The following is a 24774-nucleotide window of genomic DNA, read 5'->3' as shown; positions in this document are numbered from 1 at the left end:
CGATTATCAAGCAGCTGAGCAGGCATGAATCCTGCGGCCCAGCTGGCGATTATCAAGCAGATGAGCAGGCATGAATCATGCGGCCCAGCTGGCGATTATCAAGCAGATGAGCAGGCATGAATCCTCCGGCCCAGCTGGTGATTATCAAGCAGATGAGCAGGCATGAATCATGCGGCCGAGCTGGCGATTACCAAGCAGCTGAGCAGGCATGAATCCTGCGGCCCAGCTGGCGATTATCAAGTAGATGAGCAGTCATGAATCCTGCGGCTCAGCTGGCGATTATAAAGCAGCTGAGCAGGCGCTAATCCCGTAACTCAGCAGGCACTGATCACGTGGCTGTCATGCAGTGATCAGGTGACTGAGAGGTGCTGATCATGTGACTGCTCAAGTGCTGATCAGGGAGCTCTCCAACACGGATCATGTGCCTCAGCAGGCAAGAATTAAGCAGCTGAGTAGGCATGAATCCTGCGTCCCAATGGCGATTATCAAGCAGCTGAGCAGGCATGAATCCCGCGGCACAGCTGGCGATTATCAAGCAGATGAGCAGGCATGAATCATGCGCCCCAGCTTGCGATTATCAAGCAGATGAGCAGGCATGAATCATTCGGCCCAAATGCGATTATTCAAGCAGCTGACAAGGCATGAATCCTGCGGCCCAGCTGGCGATTATCAAGCAGCTGGGCAGGCATGAATCATGCGGCCCAGCTGGCGATTATCAAGCAGATCAGCAGGCATGAATCATGCGGCCAAGCTGGCGATTATCAAGTAGATGAGCAGGCATGAATCATGCGGCTAAGCTGGCGATTATCAAGCAGATGAGCAGGCATGAATCATGCGGCCTAGCTGGCAATTATCAAGCAGCTGAGCAGGCATGAATCCTGCGGACCAGCTGGCGATAATCAAGCAGATGAGCAGCCATGAATTATGCGGCCCAGCTGGCGTTTGTCAAGCAGATGAGCAGCCATGAATCCTGCGGCCCAGCTGGCGATTATCAAGCAGCTGAGCAGGCATGAATCCTGCTGCCCAGCTGGCGATTATCAAGCAGATGAGCAGGCATGAATCATGCGGCCAAGCTGGCGATTATCAAGCAGATGAGCAGGCATGAATCATGCGGCCCAGCTGGCGATTATCAAGCAGCTGAGCAGGCATGAATCCTGCTGCCCAGCTGGCGATTACCAAGCAGATGAGCAGGCATGAATCATGCGGCCCAGCTGGCGATTATCAAGCAGATGAGCAGGCATGAATCATGCGGCCCAGCTGGCGATTATCAAGCAGCTGAGCAGGCATGAATCCTGCGGCCCATCTGACGATTATCAAGCAGCTGAGCAGGCATGAATCATGCGGCCCAGCTGGGGTTTATCAAGCAGATGAGCAGCCCTGAATCCTGCGGCCCAGCTGGCGATTATCAAGCAGCTGAGCAGGCAGGAATCCTGCGGCCCAGCTGGAGATTATCAAGCAGCTGAGCAGGCATGAATCCTGCGGCCCAACTGGCGATTATCAAGCAGGTGTGCAGCCATGAAATCTAGGGCCCAGTGGGCGATTATCAAGCAGCTGAGCAGGCATTAATCCTGCGGCCCAGCTGGCGATTATCAAGCAGCTGAGCAGGCATGAATCATGCGGCCCAGCTGGCGATTATCAAGCAGATGAGCAGGCATGAATCCTGCGGCCCAGCTGGCGATTATCTAGCAGATGAGCAGGCATGCATCCTGTGGCTCAGCTGGCGATTATCAAACAGCTGAGCAGGCGCTAATCCCGTAACTCAACAGGCACTGAACATGTGGCTGTCATGCAGTGATCAGGTGACTGAGAGGCGCTGATCATGTGACTGCTCATGTGCTGATCAGGTAACTCTCCTGCACGGATTACGTGCCTCAGCAGGCAAGAATCAAGCAGCTGAGCAGGCATGAATCCTGAGGCCCAGCTGGCGACTATCGAGTAGATGAGCAGGCATGAATCATGTGGCCCAGCTTGCGATTATCAAGCAGAAGAGCAGGCATGAATCATGCGGCCTAGCTGGCAATTATCAAGCAGCTGAGCAGGCATGAATCCTGCGGCCCAGCTGGCGATTATCAAGCAGATGAGCAGCCATAAATTATGCGGCCCAGCTGGCGTTTGTCAAGCAGATGAGGAGCCATGAATCCTGCGGCCCAGCTGGCGATTATCAAGCAGCTGAGCAGGCATGAATCCTGCTGCCCAGCTGGCGATTATCAAGCAGATGAGCAGGCATGAATCATGCGGCCAAGCTGGCGATTATCAAGCAGATGAGCAGGCATGAGTCATGCGGCCGCGCTGGCGATTATCAAGCAGATGAGCAAGCATGAATCATGCGGCCCTGCTGGCGATTATCAAGCAGATGAGCAGGCATGAATCATGCGGCCCAGCTGGCGATTATCAAGCAGCTGAGCAGGCATGAATCCTGCGGCCCATCTGACGATTATCAAGCAGCTGAGCAGGCATGAATCATGCGGCCCAGCTGGGGTTTATCAAGCAGATGAGCAGCCCTGAATCCTTCGGGACAGCTGGCGATTATCAAGCAGCTGAGCAGGCAGGAATCCTGCGGCCCAGCTGGCGATTATCAAGCAGATGAGCAGCCCTTAATCCTTCGGCCCAGCTGGCGATTATCAAGCAGCTGAGCAGGCATGAATCATGCGGCTCAGCTGGCGATTATCTAGCAGATGAGCAGGCATGCATCCTGTGGCTCAGCTGGCGATTATCAAGAAGCTGAGCAGGCGGTAATCCCGTAATTCAGCAGACACTGATCACGTGGCTGTCATGCAGTGATCAGGTGACTGAGAGGCCCTGATCATGTGACTGCTCATGTGCTGATCAGGAAACTCTCCTGCACGGATCATGTGCCTATGCAGGCAAGAATCAAGCAGCTGAGAAGGCATGAATCCTGAGGCCCAGCTGGCGACTATCAAGTAGATGAGCAGGCATGAATCATGTGGCCCAGCTTGCGATTATCAAGCAGATGAGCAGGCATGAATCATGCGGCCTAGCTGGCAATTATCAAGCAGCTGAGCAGGCATGAATCCTGGGGACCAGCTGGCGATTATCAAGCAGATGAGCAGCCATGAATTATGCGGCCCAGCTGGCGTTTGTCAAGCAGATGAGCAGCCATGAATCCTGCGGCCCAGCTGGCGATTATCAAGCAGCTGAGCAGGCATGAATCCTGCTGCCCAGCTGGCGATTATCAAGCAGATGAGCAGGCATGAATCATGCGGCCAAGCTGGCGATTATCAAGCAGATGAGCAGGCATGAATCATGCGGTCCAGCTGGCGATTATCAAGCAGCTGAGCAGGCATGAATCCTGCTGCCCAGCTGGCGATTACCAAGCAGATGAGCAGGCATGAATCATGCGGCCCAGCTGGCGATTATCAAGCAGATGAGCAGGCATGAATCATGCGGCCCAGCTGGGGATTATCAAACAGCTGAGCAGGCATGAATCCTGCGGCCCATCTGACGATTATCAAGCAGCTGAGCAGGCATGAATCATGCGGCCCAGCTGGGGTTTATCAAGCAGATGAGCAGCCCTGAATCCTGCGGCCCAGCTGGCGATTATCAAGCAGCTGAGCAGGCAGGAATCCTGCGGCCCAGCTGGAGATTATCAAGCAGCTGAGCAGGCATGAATCCTGCGGCCCAGCTGGCGATTATCAAGCAGGTGTGCAGCCATGAAATCTAGGGCCCAGTGGGCGATTATCAAGCAGCTGAGCCGGCATTAATCCTGCGGCCCAGCTGGCGATTATCAAGCAGCTGAGCAGGCATGAATCATGCGGCCCAGCTGGCGATTATCAAGCAGATGAGCAGGCATGAATCCTGCGGCCCAGCTGGCGATTATCTAGCAGATGAGCAGGCATGCATCCTGTGGCTCAGCTGGCGATTATCAAACAGCTGAGCAGGCGCTAATCCCGTAACTCAACAGGCACTGAACATGTGGCTGTCATGCAGTGATCAGGTGACTGAGAGGCGCTGATCATGTGACTGCTCATGTGCTGATCAGGTAACTCTCCTGCACGGATTACGTGCCTCAGCAGGCAAGAATCAAGCAGCTGAGCAGGCATGAATCCTGAGGCCCAGCTGGCGACTATCGAGTAGATGAGCAGGCATGAATCATGTGGCCCAGCTTGCGATTATCAAGCAGAAGAGCAGGCATGAATCATGCGGCCTAGCTGGCAATTATCAAGCAGCTGAGCAGGCATGAATCCTGCGGCCCAGCTGGCGATTATCAAGCAGATGAGCAGCCATAAATTATGCGGCCCAGCTGGCGTTTGTCAAGCAGATGAGGAGCCATGAATCCTGCGGCCCAGCTGGCGATTATCAAGCAGCTGAGCAGGCATGAATCCTGCTGCCCAGCTGGCGATTATCAAGCAGATGAGCAGGCATGAATCATGCGGCCAAGCTGGAGATTATCAAGCAGATGAGCAGGCATGAGTCATGCGGCCGCGCTGGCGATTATCAAGCAGATGAGCAAGCATGAATCATGCGGCCCTGCTGGCGATTATCAAGCAGATGAGCAGGCATGAATCATGCGGCCCAGCTGGCGATTATCAAGCAGCTGAGCAGGCATGAATCCTGCGGCCCATCTGACGATTATCAAGCAGCTGAGCAGGCATGAATCATGCGGCCCAGCTGGGGTTTATCAAGCAGATGAGCAGCCCTGAATCCTTCGGCCCAGCTGGCGATTATCAAGCAGCTGAGCAGGCAGGAATCCTGCGGCCCAGCTGGCGATTATCAAGCAGATGAGCAGGCATGAATCCTGCGGCCCAGCTGGCGATTATCAAGCAGGTGTGCAGCCATGAAATCTAGGGCCCAGCGGGCGATTATCAAGCAGCTGAGCAGGCATTAATACTGCGGCCCAGCTGGCGATTATCAAGCAGCTGAGCAGGCATGAATCATGCGGCCCAGCTGGCGATTATCAAGCAGATGAGCAGGCATGAATCATGCGGCCCAGCTGGCGATTATCTAGCAGATGAGCAGGCATGCATCCTGTGGCTCAGCTGGCGATTATCAAACAGCTGAGCAGGCGCTAATCCCGTAACTCAGCAGGCACTGAACATGTGGCTGTCATGCAGTGATCAGTTGACTGAGAGGCGCTGATCATGTGACTGCTCATGTGCTGATCAGGTAACTCTCCTGCACGGATTACGTGCCTCAGCAGGCAAGAATCAAGCAGCTGAGCAGGCATGAATCCTGAGGCCTAGCTGGCGACTATCAAGTAGATGAGCAGGCATGAATCATGCGGCCCAGCTGGCGATTATCAAGCAGATGAGCAGGCATGAATCATGCGGCCAAGCTGGCGATTATCAAGTAGATGAGCAGGCATGAATCCTGCGGCCCAGCTGGCGATTATCAAGCAGATGAGCAGGCATGAATCCTGCGGCCCAGCTGGCGTTTATTAAGCAGATGAGCAGCCATGAAATATGGGGCCCAGCTGGCGATTATCAAGCAGCTGAGCAGGCATGAATCCTGCGGCCCATCTGGCGATTATCAAGCAGCTGAGCAGGCATGAATCATGCTGCCCAGCTGGGGTTTATCAAGCAGATGAGCAGCCCTGAATCCTTCGGCCCAGCTGGCGATTATCAAGCAGCTGAGCAGGCAGGAATCCTGCGGCCCAGCTGGCGATTATCAAGCAGCTGAGCAGGCATGAATCCTGCGGCCCAGCTGGCGATTATCAAGCAGGTGTGCAGCCATGAAATCTAGGGCCCAGTGGGCGATTATCAAGCAGCTGAGCAGGCGTTAATCCTGCGGCCCAGCTGGCGATTATCAAGCAGCTGAGCAGGCATGAATCATGCGGCCCAGCTGGCGATTATCAAGCAGATGAGCAGGCATGAATCCTGCGGCCCAGCTGGCGATTATCTAGCAGATGAGCAGGCATGCATCCTGTGGCTCAGCTGGTGATTATCAAACAGCTGAGCAGGCGCTAATCCCGTAACTCAGCAGGCACTGAACATGTGGCTGTCATGCAGTGATCAGGTGACTGAGAGGCGCTGATCATGTGACTGCTCATGTGCTGATCAGGTAACTCTCCTGCACGGATTACGTGCCTCAGCAGGCAAGAATCAAGCAGCTGAGCAGGCATGAATCCTGAGGCCCAGCTGGCGACTATCGAGTAGATGAGCAGGCATGAATCATGTGGCCCAGCTTGCGATTATCAAGCAGAAGAGCAGGCATGAATCATGCGGCCTAGCTGGCAATTATCAAGCAGCTGAGCAGGCATGAATCCTGCGGCCCAGCTGGCGATTATCAAGCAGATGAGCAGCCATGAATCATGCGGCCCAGCTGGCGTTTGTCAAGCAGATGAGCAGCCATGAATCCTGCGGCCCAGCTGGCGATTATCAAGCAGCTGAGCAGGCATGAATCCTGCTGCCCAGCTGGCGATTATCAAGCAGATGAGCAGGCATGAATCATGCGGCCAAGCTGGCGATTATCAAGCAGATGAGCAGGCATGAGTCATGCGGCCGCGCTGGCGACTATCAAGCAGATGAGCAGGCATGAATCATGCGGCCCTGCTGGCGATTATCAAGCAGATGAGCAGGCATGAATCATGCGGCCCAGCTGGCGATTATCAAGCAGCTGAGCAGGCATGAATCCTGCGGCCCATCTGGCGATTATCAAGCAGCTGAGCAGGCATGAATCATGCTGCCCAGCTGGGGTTTATCAAGCAGATGAGCAGCCCTGAATCCTGCGGCCCAGCTGGCGATTATCAAGCAGATGAGCAGGCATGAATCCTGCGGCCCAGCTGGCGATTATCAAGCAGGTGTGCAACCATGAAACCTGGGGCCCAGCGGGCGATTATCAAGCAGCTGAGCAGGCATGAATCCTGCGGCCCAGCTAGCGATTATTAAGCACATGAGCAGGCATGAATCATGCGGCCCAGCTGGCGATTATCAAGCAGATGAGCAGCCATGAATCCTGCAGCCAGCTAAAGATTACCAAGCAGATGATCAGCCATGAAACCTGGGGCCAAGCCTGCGATTATCAAGCAGCTGAGCAGGCATGAATCCTGCGGCTCAGCTGGCGATTATCAAGCTGATGAGCAGGCATGAATCATGAGGCCCAGCTGGCCATTATCAAGCAGATGAGCAGGCATGAATCATGTGGCCCATCGGGCGATTATCAAGCAGCTGAGCAGGCATGAATCCTGCGGCCCAGCTGGCGATTATCAAGCTGATGAGCAGGCATGAATCATGAGGCCCAGCTGGCGATTATCAAGCAGATGAGCAGGCATGAATCATGTGGCCCAGCGGGCGATTATCAAGAAGATGAGCAGGCATGAATCCTGAGGCCCAGCTGGCGATTATCAAGCAGCTGAGCAGGCATGAATTCTGCGGCCCAGCTGGCGATTTTCAAGCAGATGAGCAGGCATGAATCATGCGGCCCAGCGGCCGATTATCAAGCAGCTGAGCAGGCATGAATTCTGCGGCCCAGCAGGCGATTATCAAGCAGATGAGCAGGCATGCATCCTTCCGCTCAGCTGGCGATATCAAGCAGCTGAGCAGGCGCTAATCCTGTAACTCCGCAGGCACTGATCACGTGGCTGTCATGCCGTGATCAGGTGACTGATAGGCGCTGATCATGTGACTGCTCATGTGTTGATCAGGTAGCTCTCCTGCACGGATCATGTGCCTCAGCAGGCAAGAATCAAGCAGCTGAGCAGGCATGAATCCTGCGGCCAAGCTGGCGATTATCAAGCAGCTGAGCAGGCGCTAATCCCGTAACTCAGCAGGCACTGATCACGTGGCTGTCATGCAATGATCAGGTGAGTGAGAGGTGCTGATCATGTGACTGCTCAAGTGCTGATCAGGGAGCTCTCCAACACGGATCATGTGCCTCAGCAGGCAACAATTAAGCAGCTGAGCAGGCATGAATCCTGCGTCCCAATGGCGATTATCAAGCAGCTGAGCAGGCATGAATCCTGAGGCCCAGCTGGCGATTATCAAGCAGATGAGCAGGCATGAATCATGCGGCCCAGCTGCCGATTATCAAGCAGATGAGCAGGCATGAATCATGCGGCCAAGCTGGCGATTATCAAGTAGATGAGCAGGCATGAATCATGCGGCCAAGCTGGCGATTATCAAGCAGATGTACAGGCATGAATCCTGCGGCAGAGCTGGCGATTATCAAGCAGATGAGCAGGCATGAATCATGCGGCCAAGCTGGCGATTATCAAGCAGCTGAGCACGCATGAATCATGCGGCCCAGCTGGGGTTTATCAAGCAGATGAGCAGCCATGAATCCTGCAGGCCAGTTGGCGATTATCTAGCAGATGAGCAGGCATGCATCCTGTGGCTCAGCTGGCGATTATCAAGCAGCTGAGCAGGCGCTAATCCCGTAATTCAGCAGGCACTGATCACGTGGCTGTCATGCAGTGATCAGGTGACTGAGAGGCGCTGATCATGTGACTGCTCATGTGCTGATCAGGTAACTCTCCTGCACGGATCATGTGCCTCAGCAGGCAAGAATCAAGCAGCTGAGCAGGCATGAATCCTGAGGCCCAGCTGGCGACTATCAAGTAGATGAGCAGGCATGAATCATGTGGCCCAGCTTGCGATTATGAAGCAGATGAGCAGGCATGAATCATGGGGCCCAGCTGGCGATTATCAAGCAGCTGAGCAGGCATGAATCCTGCGGCCCAGCTGGCGATTATCAAGCAGATGAGCATCCATGAATTATGCGGCCCAGCTGGCGTTTGTCAAGCAGATGAGCAGCCATGAATCCTGCGGCCCAGCTGGCGATTATCAAGCAGCTGAGCAGGCATGAATCCTGCTGCCCAGCTGGCGATTATCAAGCAGATGAGCAGGCATGAATCATGCGGCCTCGCTGGCGATTATCAAGCAGATGAGCAGGCATGAATCATGCGGCCCAGCTGGCGTTTATCAAGCAGATGAGCAGGCATGAATCATGCGGCCCAGCTGGCGATTATCTAGCAGATGAGCAGGCATGCATCCTGTGGCTCAGCTGGTGATTATCAAGCAGCTGAACAGGCGCTAATCCCGTAACTCAGCAGGCACTGATCACGTGGCTGTCATGCAGTGATCAGGTGACTGAGAGGTGCTGATCATGTGACTGCTCAAGTGCTGATCAGGGAGCTCTCCAACACGGATCATGTGCCTCAGCAGGCAAGAATTAAGCAGCTGAGCAGGCATGAATCCTGCGTCCCAATGGCGATTATCAAGCAGCTGAGCAGGCATGAATCCCGCGGCACAGCTGGCGATTATCAAGCAGATGAGGAGGCATGAATCATGCGGCCCAGCTTGCGATTATCAAGCAGATGAGCAGGCATGAATCATTCGGCCCAATGGCGATTATTCAAGCAGCTGACAAGGCATGAATCCTGCGGCCCAGCTGGCGATTATCAAGCAGCTGAGTAGGCATGAATCATGCGGCCCAGCTGGCGATTATCAAGCAGATGAGCAGGCATGAATCATGCGGCCCAGCTGGCGATTATCAAGTAGATGAGCAGGCATGAATCATGCGGCCCAGCTGGCGATTATCAAGCAGATGTGCAGGCATGAATCCTGCGGCTCAGCTGGCGATTATCTAGCAGATGAGCAGGCATGCATCCTGTGGCTCAGCTGGCGATTATCAAGAAGCTGAGCAGGCGCTAATCCCGTAATTCAGCAGACACTGATCACGTGGCTGTCATGCAGTGATCAGGTGACTGAGAGGCGCTGATCATGTGACGGCTCATGTGCTGATCAGGAAACTCTCCTGCACGGATCATGTGCCTATGCAGGCAAGAATCAAGCAGCTGAGCAGGCATGAATCCTGAGGCCCAGCTAGCGATTATTAAGCACATGAGCAGGCATGAATCATGCGGCCCAGCTGGCGATTATCAAGCAGATGAGCAGCCATGAATCCTGCAGCCAGCTAAAGATTACCAAGCAGATGATCAGCCATGAAACCTGGGGCCAAGCCTGCGATTATCAAGCTGATGAGCAGGCATGAATCATGAGGCCCAGCTGGCGATTATCAAGCAGATGAGCAGGCATGAATCATGTGGCCCAGCGGGCGATTATCAAGCAGCTGAGCAGGCATGAATCCTGAGGCCCAGCTGGCGATTATCAAGCAGCTGAGCAGGCATGAATCCTGCGGCCCAGCTGGCGATTATCAAGCAGATGAGCAGGCATGAATCCTGCGGCCCAGCTGGCGATTATCTAGCAGATGAGCAGGCATGCATCCTGTGGCTCAGCTGGCGATTATCAAGAAGCTGAGCAGGCGCTAATCCCGTAATTCAGCAGACACTGATCACGTGGCTCTCATGCAGTGATCAGGTGACTGAGAGGCGCTGATCATGTGACTGCTCATGTGCTGATCAGGAAACTCTCCTGCACGGATCATGTGCCTATGCAGGCAAGAATCAAGCAGCTGAGCAGGCATGAATCCTGAGGCCGAGCTGGCGACTATCAAGTAGATGAGCAGGCATGAATCATGTGGCCCAGCTTGCGATTATCAAGCAGCTGAGCAGGCATGAATCCTGCGGCCCAGCTGGCGATTATCAAGCAGATGAGCAGCCATGAATTATGCGGCCCAGCTGGCGTTTGTCAAGCAGATGAGCAGCCATGAATCCTGCGGCCCAGCTGGCGATTATCAAGCAGCTGAGCAGGCATGAATCCTGCTGCCCAGCTGGCGATTATCAAGCAGATGAGCAGGCATGAATCCTGCTGCCCAGCTGGCGATTATCAAGCAGATGAGCAGGCATGAATCATGCGGCCAAGCTGGAGATTATCAAGCAGATGAGCAGGCATGAGTCATGCGGCCGCGCTGGCGATTATCAAGCAGATGAGCAAGCATGAATCATGCGGCCCTGCTGGCGATTATCAAGCAGATGAGCAGGCATGAATCATGCGGCCCAGCTGGCGATTATCAAGCAGCTGAGCAGGCATGAATCCTGCGGCCCATCTGACGATTATCAAGCAGCTGAGCAGGCATGAATCATGCGGCCCAGCTGGGGTTTATCAAGCAGATGAGCAGCCCTGAATCCTTCGGCCCAGCTGGCGATTATCAAGCAGCTGAGCAGGCAGGAATCCTGCGGCCCAGCTGGCGATTATCAAGCAGATGAGCAGGCATGAATCCTGCGGCCCAGCTGGCGATTATCAAGCAGGTGTGCAGCCATGAAATCTAGGGCCCAGCGGGCGATTATCAAGCAGCTGAGCAGGCATTAATACTGCGGCCCAGCTGGCGATTATCAAGCAGCTGAGCAGGCATGAATCATGCGGCCCAGCTGGCGATTATCAAGCAGATGAGCAGGCATGAATCATGCGGCCCAGCTGGCGATTATCTAGCAGATGAGCAGGCATGCATCCTGTGGCTCAGCTGGCGATTATCAAACAGCTGAGCAGGCGCTAATCCCGTAACTCAGCAGGCACTGAACATGTGGCTGTCATGCAGTGATCAGTTGACTGAGAGGCGCTGATCATGTGACTGCTCATGTGCTGATCAGGTAACTCTCCTGCACGGATTACGTGCCTCAGCAGGCAAGAATCAAGCAGCTGAGCAGGCATGAATCCTGAGGCCTAGCTGGCGACTATCAAGTAGATGAGCAGGCATGAATCATGCGGCCCAGCTGGCGATTATCAAGCAGATGAGCAGGCATGAATCATGCGGCCAAGCTGGCGATTATCAAGTAGATGAGCAGGCATGAATCCTGCGGCCCAGCTGGCGATTATCAAGCAGATGAGCAGGCATGAATCCTGCGGCCCAGCTGGCGTTTATTAAGCAGATGAGCAGCCATGAAATATGGGGCCCAGCTGGCGATTATCAAGCAGCTGAGCAGGCATGAATCCTGCGGCCCATCTGGCGATTATCAAGCAGCTGAGCAGGCATGAATCATGCTGCCCAGCTGGGGTTTATCAAGCAGATGAGCAGCCCTGAATCCTTCGGCCCAGCTGGCGATTATCAAGCAGCTGAGCAGGCAGGAATCCTGCGGCCCAGCTGGCGATTATCAAGCAGCTGAGCAGGCATGAATCCTGCGGCCCAGCTGGCGATTATCAAGCAGGTGTGCAGCCATGAAATCTAGGGCCCAGTGGGCGATTATCAAGCAGCTGAGCAGGCGTTAATCCTGCGGCCCAGCTGGCGATTATCAAGCAGCTGAGCAGGCATGAATCATGCGGCCCAGCTGGCGATTATCAAGCAGATGAGCAGGCATGAATCCTGCGGCCCAGCTGGCGATTATCTAGCAGATGAGCAGGCATGCATCCTGTGGCTCAGCTGGTGATTATCAAACAGCTGAGCAGGCGCTAATCCCGTAACTCAGCAGGCACTGAACATGTGGCTGTCATGCAGTGATCAGGTGACTGAGAGGCGCTGATCATGTGACTGCTCATGTGCTGATCAGGTAACTCTCCTGCACGGATTACGTGCCTCAGCAGGCAAGAATCAAGCAGCTGAGCAGGCATGAATCCTGAGGCCCAGCTGGCGACTATCGAGTAGATGAGCAGGCATGAATCATGTGGCCCAGCTTGCGATTATCAAGCAGAAGAGCAGGCATGAATCATGCGGCCTAGCTGGCAATTATCAAGCAGCTGAGCAGGCATGAATCCTGCGGCCCAGCTGGCGATTATCAAGCAGATGAGCAGCCATGAATCATGCGGCCCAGCTGGCGTTTGTCAAGCAGATGAGCAGCCATGAATCCTGCGGCCCAGCTGGCGATTATCAAGCAGCTGAGCAGGCATGAATCCTGCTGCCCAGCTGGCGATTATCAAGCAGATGAGCAGGCATGAATCATGCGGCCAAGCTGGCGATTATCAAGCAGATGAGCAGGCATGAGTCATGCGGCCGCGCTGGCGACTATCAAGCAGATGAGCAGGCATGAATCATGCGGCCCTGCTGGCGATTATCAAGCAGATGAGCAGGCATGAATCATGCGGCCCAGCTGGCGATTATCAAGCAGCTGAGCAGGCATGAATCCTGCGGCCCATCTGGCGATTATCAAGCAGCTGAGCAGGCATGAATCATGCTGCCCAGCTGGGGTTTATCAAGCAGATGAGCAGCCCTGAATCCTGCGGCCCAGCTGGCGATTATCAAGCAGATGAGCAGGCATGAATCCTGCGGCCCAGCTGGCGATTATCAAGCAGGTGTGCAACCATGAAACCTGGGGCCCAGCGGGCGATTATCAAGCAGCTGAGCAGGCATGAATCCTGCGGCCCAGCTAGCGATTATTAAGCACATGAGCAGGCATGAATCATGCGGCCCAGCTGGCGATTATCAAGCAGATGAGCAGCCATGAATCCTGCAGCCAGCTAAAGATTACCAAGCAGATGATCAGCCATGAAACCTGGGGCCAAGCCTGCGATTATCAAGCAGCTGAGCAGGCATGAATCCTGCGGCTCAGCTGGCGATTATCAAGCTGATGAGCAGGCATGAATCATGAGGCCCAGCTGGCCATTATCAAGCAGATGAGCAGGCATGAATCATGTGGCCCATCGGGCGATTATCAAGCAGCTGAGCAGGCATGAATCCTGCGGCCCAGCTGGCGATTATCAAGCTGATGAGCAGGCATGAATCATGAGGCCCAGCTGGCGATTATCAAGCAGATGAGCAGGCATGAATCATGTGGCCCAGCGGGCGATTATCAAGAAGATGAGCAGGCATGAATCCTGAGGCCCAGCTGGCGATTATCAAGCAGCTGAGCAGGCATGAATTCTGCGGCCCAGCTGGCGATTTTCAAGCAGATGAGCAGGCATGAATCATGCGGCCCAGCGGCCGATTATCAAGCAGCTGAGCAGGCATGAATTCTGCGGCCCAGCAGGCGATTATCAAGCAGATGAGCAGGCATGCATCCTTCCGCTCAGCTGGCGATATCAAGCAGCTGAGCAGGCGCTAATCCTGTAACTCCGCAGGCACTGATCACGTGGCTGTCATGCCGTGATCAGGTGACTGATAGGCGCTGATCATGTGACTGCTCATGTGTTGATCAGGTAGCTCTCCTGCACGGATCATGTGCCTCAGCAGGCAAGAATCAAGCAGCTGAGCAGGCATGAATCCTGCGGCCAAGCTGGCGATTATCAAGCAGCTGAGCAGGCGCTAATCCCGTAACTCAGCAGGCACTGATCACGTGGCTGTCATGCAATGATCAGGTGAGTGAGAGGTGCTGATCATGTGACTGCTCAAGTGCTGATCAGGGAGCTCTCCAACACGGATCATGTGCCTCAGCAGGCAACAATTAAGCAGCTGAGCAGGCATGAATCCTGCGTCCCAATGGCGATTATCAAGCAGCTGAGCAGGCATGAATCCTGAGGCCCAGCTGGCGATTATCAAGCAGATGAGCAGGCATGAATCATGCGGCCCAGCTGCCGATTATCAAGCAGATGAGCAGGCATGAATCATGCGGCCAAGCTGGCGATTATCAAGTAGATGAGCAGGCATGAATCATGCGGCCAAGCTGGCGATTATCAAGCAGATGTACAGGCATGAATCCTGCGGCAGAGCTGGCGATTATCAAGCAGATGAGCAGGCATGAATCATGCGGCCAAGCTGGCGATTATCAAGCAGCTGAGCACGCATGAATCATGCGGCCCAGCTGGGGTTTATCAAGCAGATGAGCAGCCATGAATCCTGCAGGCCAGTTGGCGATTATCTAGCAGATGAGCAGGCATGCATCCTGTGGCTCAGCTGGCGATTATCAAGCAGCTGAGCAGGCGCTAATCCCGTAATTCAGCAGGCACTGATCACGTGGCTGTCATGCAGTGATCAGGTGACTGAGAGGCGCTGATCATGTGACTGCTCATGTGCTGATCAGGTAACTCTCCTGCACGGATCATGTGCCTCAGCAGGCAAGAATCAAGCAGCTGAGCAGGCATGAATCCTGAGGCCCAGCTGGCGACTATCAAGTAGATGAGCAGGCATGAATCATGTGGCCCAGCTTGCGATTATGAAGCAGATGAGCAGGCATGAATCATGGGGCCCAGCTGGCGATTATCAAGCAGCTGAGCAGGCATGAATCCTGCGGCCCAGCTGGCGATTATCAAGCAGATGAGCATCCATGAATTATGCGGCCCAGCTGGCGTTTGTCAAGCAGATGAGCAGCCATGAATCCTGCGGCCCAGCTGGCGATTATCAAGCAGCTGAGCAGGCATGAATCCTGCTGCCCAGCTGGCGATTATCAAGCAGATGAGCAGGCATGAATCATGCGGCCTCGCTGGCGATTATCAAGCAGATGAGCAGGCATGAATCATGCGGCCCAGCTGGCGTTTATCAAGCAGATGAGCAGGCATGAATCATGCGGCCCAGCTGGCGATTATCTAGCAGATGAGCAGGCATGCATCCTGTGGCTCAGCTGGTGATTATCAAGCAGCTGAACAGGCGCTAATCCCGTAACTCAGCAGGCACTGATCACGTGGCTGTCATGCAGTGATCAGGTGACTGAGAGGTGCTGATCATGTGACTGCTCAAGTGCTGATCAGGGAGCTCTCCAACACGGATCATGTGCCTCAGCAGGCAAGAATTAAGCAGCTGAGCAGGCATGAATCCTGCGTCCCAATGGCGATTATCAAGCAGCTGAGCAGGCATGAATCCCGCGGCACAGCTGGCGATTATCAAGCAGATGAGGAGGCATGAATCATGCGGCCCAGCTTGCGATTATCAAGCAGATGAGCAGGCATGAATCATTCGGCCCAATGGCGATTATTCAAGCAGCTGACAAGGCATGAATCCTGCGGCCCAGCTGGCGATTATCAAGCAGCTGAGTAGGCATGAATCATGCGGCCCAGCTGGCGATTATCAAGCAGATGAGCAGGCATGAATCATGCGGCCCAGCTGGCGATTATCAAGTAGATGAGCAGGCATGAATCATGCGGCCCAGCTGGCGATTATCAAGCAGATGTGCAGGCATGAATCCTGCGGCTCAGCTGGCGATTATCTAGCAGATGAGCAGGCATGCATCCTGTGGCTCAGCTGGCGATTATCAAGAAGCTGAGCAGGCGCTAATCCCGTAATTCAGCAGACACTGATCACGTGGCTGTCATGCAGTGATCAGGTGACTGAGAGGCGCTGATCATGTGACGGCTCATGTGCTGATCAGGAAACTCTCCTGCACGGATCATGTGCCTATGCAGGCAAGAATCAAGCAGCTGAGCAGGCATGAATCCTGAGGCCCAGCTAGCGATTATTAAGCACATGAGCAGGCATGAATCATGCGGCCCAGCTGGCGATTATCAAGCAGATGAGCAGCCATGAATCCTGCAGCCAGCTAAAGATTACCAAGCAGATGATCAGCCATGAAACCTGGGGCCAAGCCTGCGATTATCAAGCTGATGAGCAGGCATGAATCATGAGGCCCAGCTGGCGATTATCAAGCAGATGAGCAGGCATGAATCATGTGGCCCAGCGGGCGATTATCAAGCAGCTGAGCAGGCATGAATCCTGAGGCCCAGCTGGCGATTATCAAGCAGCTGAGCAGGCATGAATCCTGCGGCCCAGCTGGCGATTATCAAGCAGATGAGCAGGCATGAATCCTGCGGCCCAGCTGGCGATTATCTAGCAGATGAGCAGGCATGCATCCTGTGGCTCAGCTGGCGATTATCAAGAAGCTGAGCAGGCGCTAATCCCGTAATTCAGCAGACACTGATCACGTGGCTCTCATGCAGTGATCAGGTGACTGAGAGGCGCTGATCATGTGACTGCTCATGTGCTGATCAGGAAACTCTCCTGCACGGATCATGTGCCTATGCAGGCAAGAATCAAGCAGCTGAGCAGGCATGAATCCTGAGGCCGAGCTGGCGACTATCAAGTAGATGAGCAGGCATGAATCATGTGGCCCAGCTTGCGATTATCAAGCAGCTGAGCAGGCATGAATCCTGCGGCCCAGCTGGCGATTATCAAGCAGATGAGCAGCCATGAATTATGCGGCCCAGCTGGCGTTTGTCAAGCAGATGAGCAGCCATGAATCCTGCGGCCCAGCTGGCGATTATCAAGCAGCTGAGCAGGCATGAATCCTGCTGCCCAGCTGGCGATTATCAAGCAGATGAGCAGGCATGAATCCTGCTGCCCAGCTGGCGATTATCAAGCAGATGAGCAGGCATGAATCATGCGGCCAAGCTGGCGATTATCAAGCAGCTGAGCAGGCATGAATCATGCGGCCCAGCTGACGATTATCAAGCAGATGAGCAGGCATGAATCCTGCGTCCTAGCTGGCGATTATCTAGCAGATGAGCAGGCATGCATCCTGTGGCTCAGCTGGCGATTATCAAACAGCTGAGCAGGCGCTAATCCCGTAACTCAGCAGGCACTGAACATGTGGCTGTCATGCAGTGATCAGGTGACTGAGAGGCGCTGATCATGTGACTGCTCATGTGCTGATCAGGTAACTCTCCTGCACGGATTACGTGCCTCAGCAGGCAAGAATCAAGCAGCTGAGCAGGCATGAATCCTGAGGCCCAGCTGGCGACTATCAAGTAGATGAGCAGGCATGAATCATGTGGCCCAGCTTGCGATTATCAAGCAGAAAAGCAGGCATGAATCATGCGTCCTAGCTGGCAATTATCAAGCAGCTGAGCAGGCATGAATCCTGCGGCCCAGCTGGCGATTATCAAGCAGTTGAGCAGCCATGAATCATGCGGCCCAGCTGGCGTTTGTCAAGCAGATGAGCAGCCATGAATCCTGCGGCCCAGCTGGCGATTATCAAGCAGCTGAGCAGGCATGAATCCTGCTGCCCAGCTGGCGATTATCAAGCAGATGAGCAGGCATGAATCATGCGGCCAAGCTGGCGATTATCAAGCAGATGAGCAGGCATGAGTCATGCGGCCGCGCTGGCGATTATCAAGCAGATGAGCAGGCATGAATCATGCGGCCCTGCTGGCGATTATCAAGCAGATGAGCAGGCATGAATCATGCGGCCCAGCTGGCGATTATCATGCAGATGAGCAGGCATGAATCCTGCGGCCCATCTGGCGATTATCAAGCAGCTGAGCAGGCATGAATCCTGCGGCCCATCTGACGATTATCAAGTAGCTGAGCAGGCATGAATCATGCGGCCCAGCTGGGGTTTATCAAGCAGATGAGCAGCCCTGAATCCTTCGGCCCAGCTGGCGATTATCAAGCAGCTGAGCAGGCAGGAATCCTGCGGCCCAGCTGGCGATTATCAAGCAGATGAGCAGGCATGAATCCTGCGGCCCAGCTGGCGATTATCAAGCAGGTGTGCAGCCATGAAATCTAGGGCCCAGCGGGCGATTATCAAGCAGCTGAGCAGGCATTAATACTGCGGCCCAGCTGGCGATTATCAAGCAGCTGAGCAGGCATGAATCATGCGGCCCAGCTGGCGATTATCAAGCAGATGAGCAGGCATGAATCATGCGGCCCAGCTGGCGATTATCTAGCAGATGAGCAGGCATGCATCCTGTGGCTCAGCTGGCGATTATCAAACAGCTGAGCAGGCGCTAATCCCATAACTCAGCAGGCACTGAACATGTGGCTGTCATGCAGTGATCAGGTGACTGAGAGGCGCTGATCATGTGACTGCTCATGTGCTGATCAGGTAACTCTCCTGCACGGATTACGTGCCTCAGCAGGCAAGAATCAAGCAGCTGAGCAGGCATGAATCCTGAGGCCCAGCTGGCGACTATCAAGTAGATGAGCAGGCATGAATCATGCGGCCCAGCTGGCGATTATCAAGCAGATGAGCAGGCATGAATCATGCGGCCAAGCTGGCGATTATCAAGTAGATGAGCAGGCATGAATCATGCGGCCCAGCTGGCGATTATCAAGCAGATGAGCAGGCATGAATCCTGCGGCCCAGCTGGCGTTTATTAAGCAGATGAGCAGCCATGAAATATGCGGCCCAGCTGGCGATTATCAAGCAGCTGAGCAGGCATGAATCCTGCGGCCCATCTGGCGATTATCAAGCAGCTGAGCAGGCATGAATCATGCTGCCCAGCTGGGGTTTATCAAGCAGATGAGCAGGCATGAATCCTGCGACCCAGCTGGCGATTATCAAGCAGCTGAGCAGGCTTGAATCCTGCGGCACAGCTGGCGATTATCAAGCAGATGAGCAGGCATGAATCATGCGGCCACGCTGGCGATTATCAAGTAGATGAGCAGGCATGAATCATGCGGCTAAGCTGGCGATTATCAAGCAGATGTGCAGGCATGAATCCTGCGGCCCAGCTGGCGATTATCAAGCAGATGAACAGGCATGAATCATGCGGCTCAGCTGGCGATTATCAAGAAGCTGAGCAGGCGCTAATCCCGTAATTCAGCAGACACTGATCACGTGGCTGTCATGCAGTGATCAGGTGACTGAGAGGCGCTGATCATGTGACTGCTCTTGTGCTGATCAGGAAACTCTCCTGCACGGATCATGTGCCTATGCAGGCAAGAATCAAGCAGCTGAGCAGGCATGAATCCTGAGGCCCAGCTGGCGACTATCAAGTAGATGAGCAGGCATGAATCATGTGGCCCAGCTGGCGATTATCAAGCAGATGAGCAGGTATGAATCATGCGGCCTAGCTGGCAATTATCAAGCAGCTGAGCAGGCATGAATCCTGCGGACCACCTGGCGATTATCAAGCAGATGAGCAGCCATGAATTATGCGGCCCAGCTGGCGTTTGTCAAGCAGATGAGCAGCCATGAATCCTGCGGCCCAGCTGGCGATTATCAAGCAGCTGAGCAGGCATGAATCCTGCGGCCCATCTGACGATTATCAAGCAGCTGAGCAGGCATGAATCATGCGGCCCAGCTGGGGTTTATCAAGCAGATGAGCAGCCCTGAATCCTGCGGCCCAGCTGGCGATTATCAAGCAGCTGAGCAGGCAGGAATCCTGCGGCCCAGCTGGCGATTATCAAGCAGCTGAGCAGGCATGAATCCTGCGGCCCAGCTGGCGATTATCAAGCAGGTGTGCAGCCATGAAATCTAGGGCCCAGTGGGCGATTATCAAGCAGCTGAGCAGGCATTAATCCTGCGGCCCTGCTGGCGATTATCAAGCAGCTGAGCAGGCATGAATCATGCGGCCCAGCTGGCGATTATCAAGCAGATGAGCAGGCATGAATCCTGCGGCCCAGCTGGCGATTATCTAGCAGATGAGCAGGCATGCATTCTGTGGCTCAGCTGGCGATTATCAAACAGCTGAGCAGGCGCTAATCCCGTAACTCAGCAGGCACTGAACATGTGGCTGTCATGCAGTGATCAGGTGACTGAGAGGCGCTGATCATGTGACTGCACATGTGCTGATCAGGTAACTCTCCTGCACGGATTACGTGCCTCAGCAGGCAAGAATCAAGCAGCTGAGCAGGCATGAATCCTGAGGCCCAGCTGGCGACTATCGAGTAGATGAGCAGGCATGAATCATGTGGCCCAGCTTGCGATTATCAAGCAGAAGAGCAGGCATGAATCATGCGGCCTAGCTGGCAATTATCAAGCAGCTGAGCAGGCATGAATCCTGCGGCCCAGCTGGCGATTATCAAGCAGATGAGCAGCCATGAATCATGCGGCCCAGCTGGCGTTTGTCAAGCAGATGAGCAGCCATGAATCCTGCGGCCCAGCTGGCGATTATCAAGCAGCTGAGCAGGCATGAATCCTGCTGCCCAGCTGGCGATTATCAAGCAGATGAGCAGGCATGAATCATGCGGCCAAGCTGGCGATTATCAAGCAGATTAGCAGGCATGAGTCATGCGGCCGCGCTGGCGATTATCAAGCAGATGAGCAGGCATGAATCATGCGGCCCTGCTGGCGATTATCAAGCAGATGAGCAGGCATGAATCATGCGGCCCAGCTGGCGATTATCAAGCAGCTGAGCAGGCATGAATCCTGCGGCCCATCTGACGATTATCAAGCAGCTGAGCAGGCATGAATCATGCGGCCCAGCTGGGGTTTATCAAGCAGATGAGCAGCCCTGAATCCTTCGGCCCAGCTGGCAATTATCAAGCAGCTGAGCAGGCAGGAATCCTGCGGCCCAGCTGGCGATTATCAAGCAGATGAGCAGGCATGAATCCTGCGGCCCAGCTGGCGATTATCAAGCAGGTGTGCAGCCATGAAATCTAGGGCCCAGCGGGCGATTATCAAGAAGCTGAGCAGGCATTAATCCTGCGGCCCAGCTGGCGATTATCAAGCAGCTGAGCAGGCATGAATCATGCGGCCCAGCTGGCGATTATCAAGCAGATGAGCAGGCATGAATCATGCGGCCCAGCTGGCGATTATCTAGCAGATGAGCAGGCATGCATCCTGTGGCTCAGCTGGCGATTATCAAACAGCTGAGCAGGCGCTAATCCCGTAACTCAGCAGGCACTGAACATGTGGCTGTCATGCAGTGATCAGGTGACTGAGAGGCGCTGATCATGTGACTGCTCATGTGCTGATCAGGTAACTCTCCTGCACGGATTACGTGCCTCAGCAGGCAAGAATCAAGCAGCTGAGCAGGCATGAATCCTGAGGCCCAGCTGGCGACTATCAAGTAGATGAGCAGGCAAGAATCATGCGGCCCAGCTGGCGCTTATCAAGCAGATGAGCAGGCATGAATCATGCGGCCAAGCTGGCGATTATCAAGTAGATGAGCAGGCATGAATCATGCGGCCCAGCTGGCGATTATCAAGCAGATGAGCAGGCATGAATCCTGCGGCCCAGCTGGCGTTTATTAAGCAGATGAGCAGCCATGAAATATGCGGCCCAGCTGGCGATTATCAAGCAGATGAGCAGCCATGAATCCTGCAGCCAGCTAAAGATTACCAAGCAGATGATCAGCCATGAAACCTGGGGCCAAGCCTGCGATTATCAAGCTGATGAGCAGGCATGAATCATGAGGCCCAGCTGGCGATTATCAAGCAGATGTACAGGCATGAATCCTGCGGCAGAGCTGGCGATTATCAAGCAGATGAAAAGGCATGAATCATGCGGCTCAGCTGGCGATTATCTAGCAGATGAGCAGGCATGCATCCTGTGGCTCAGCTGGCGATTATCAAGCAGCTGAGCAGGCGCTAATCCCGTAATTCAGCAGGCACTGATCACGTGGCTGTCATGCAGTGATCAGGTGACTGAGAGGCGCTGATCATGTGACTGCTCATGTGCTGATCAGGTAACTCTCCTGCACGGATCATGTGCCTATGCAGGCAAGAATCAAGCAGCTGAGCAGGCATGAATCCTGAGGCCCAGCTGGCGACTATCAAGTAGATGAGCAGGCATGAATCATGTGGCCCAGCTTGCGATTATGAAGCAGATGAGCAGGCATGAATCATGGGGCCCAGCTGGCGATTATCAAGCAGCTGAGCAGGCATGAATCCTGCGGCCCAGCTGGCGATTATCAAGCAGATGAGCATCCATGAATTATGCGGCCCAGCTGGCGTTTGTCAAGCAGATGAGCAGCCATGAATCCTGCGGCCCAGCTGGCGATTATCAAGCAGCTGAGCAGGCATGAATCCTGCTGCCCAGCTGGCGATTATCAAGCAGATGAGCAGGCATGAATCATGCGGCCAAGCTGGCGATTATCAAGCAGATGAGCAGGCATGAGTCATGCGGCCTCGCTGGCGATTATCAAGCAGATGAGCAGGCATGAATCATGCGGCCCTGCTGGCAATTATCAAGCAGCTGAGCAGGCATGAATCCTGCGGCCCAGCTGGCGAATATCAAGCAGATGAGCAGGCATGAATCATGCGGCCCAGCTGGCGATTAACAAGCAGCTGAGCAGGCATGAATCCTGCGGCCCATCTGACGATTATCAAGCAGCTGAGCAGGCATGAATCATGCGGCCCAGCTGGGGTTTATCAAGCAGATGAGCAGCCCTGAATCCTGCGGCCCAGCTGGCAATTATCAAGCAGCTGAGCATGCAGGAATCCTGCGGCCCAGCTGGCGATTATCTAGCAGATGAGCAGGCATGCATCCTGTGGCTCAGCTGGTGATTATCAAGCAGCTGAGCAGGCGCTAATCCCGTAACTCAGCAGGCACTGATCACGTGGCTGTCATGCAGTGATCAGGTGACTGAGAGGTGCTGGTCATGTGACTGCTCAAGTGCTGATCAGGGAGCTCTCCAACACGGATCATGTGCCTCAGCAGGCAAGAATTAAGCAGCTGAGCAGGCATGAATCCTGCGTCCCAATGGCGATTATCAAGCAGCTGAGCAGGCATGAATCCCGCGGCACAGCTGGCGATTATCAAGCAGATGAGCAGGCATGAATCATGCGGCCCAGCTTGCGATTATCAAGCAGATGAGCAGCCCTGAATCCTGCGGCCCAGCTGGCGATTATCAAGCAGCTGAGCAGGCAGGAATCCTGCGGCCCAGCTGGCGATTATCAAGCAGCTGAGCAGGCATGAATCCTGCGGCCCAGCTGGCGATTATCAAGCAGGTGTGCAGCCATGAAATCTAGGGCCCAGCGGGCGATTATCAAGCAGCTGAGCAGGCATTAATACTGCGGCCCAGCTGGCGATTATCAAGCAGCTGAGCAGGCATGAATCATGCGGCCCAGCTGGCGATTATCAAGCAGATGAGCAGGCATGAATCCTGAGGCCCAGCTGGCGACTATCGAGTAGATGAGCAGGCATGAATCATGCGGCCTAGCTGGCAATTATCAAGCAGCTGAGCAGGCATGAATCCTGCGGCCCAGCTGGCGATTATCAAGCAGATGAGCAGCCATGAATTATGCGGCCCAGCTGGCGATTATCTAACAGATGAGCAGGCATGCATCCTGTGGCTCAGCTGGCGATTATCAAACAGCTGAGCAGGCGCTAATCCCAGACTCAGCAGGCACTGAACATGTGGCTGTCATGCAGTGATCAGGTGACTGAGAGGCGCTGATCATGTGACTGCTCATGTGCTGATCAGGTAACTCTCCTGCACGGATTACGTGCCTCAGCAGGCAAGAATCAAGCAGCTGAGCAGGCATGAATCCTGAGGCCCAGCTGGCGACTATCAAGTAGATGAGCAGGCATGAATCATGCGGCCCAGCTGGCGATTATCAAGCAGATGAGCAGGCATGAATCATGCGGCCAAGCTGGCGATTATCAAGTAGATGAGCAGGCATGAATCATGCGGCCCAGCTGGCGATTATCAAGCAGATGAGCAGGCATGAATCCTGCGGCCCAGCTGGCGTTTATTAAGCAGATGAGCAGCCATGAAATATGCGGCCCAGCTGGCGATTATCAAGCAGCTGAGCAGGCATGAATCCTGCGGCCCATCTGGCGATTATCAAGCAGCTGAGCAGGCATGAATCATGCTGCCCAGCTGGGGTTTATCAAGCAGATGAGCAGGCATGAATCCTGCGGCCCAGCTGGCGATTATCAAGCAGCTGAGCAGGCATGAATCCTGCGGCCCAGCTGGCGATTATCAAGCAGATGAGCAGACATGAATCCTGTGGCCCAACTGGCGATTATCAAGCAGGTGTGCAGCCATGAAACCTGGGGCCCAGCGGGCGATTATCAAGCAGCTGAGCAGGCATGAATCATGCGGCCCAGCTGGCGATTATCAAGCAGCTGAGCAGGCATGAATCCTGCGGCCCATCTGACGATTATCAAGCAGCTGAGCAGCATGAATCATGCGGCCCAGCTGGGGTTTATCAAGCAGATGAGCAGCCCAGAATCCTTCGGCCCAGCTGGCGATTATCAAGCAGCTGAGCAGGCAGGAATCCTGCGGCCCAGCTGGCGATTATCAAGCAGCTGAGCAGGCATGAATCCTGCGGCCCATCTGACGATTATCAAGTAGCTGAGCAGGCATGAATCATGCGGCCCAGCTGAGGTTTATCAAGCAGATGAGCAGCCCTGAATCCTGCGGCCCAGCTGGCGATTATCAAGCAGCTGAGCAGGCAGGAATCCTGCGGCCCAGCTGGCGATTATCAAGCACCTGAGCAGGCAGGAATCCT

The sequence above is a fragment of the Bos grunniens genome, chromosome 16, assembly GCF_055505025.1.
Source record: "Bos grunniens cultivar Pamir isolate PY7600 chromosome 16, Bosgru_T2T1.0, whole genome shotgun sequence".
NCBI classification, from domain to species: Eukaryota; Metazoa; Chordata; class Mammalia; order Artiodactyla; family Bovidae; genus Bos; species Bos grunniens.
The sequence above is the reverse complement of the archived record's forward strand: the minus strand, read 5'-3'. Positions refer to the sequence as shown.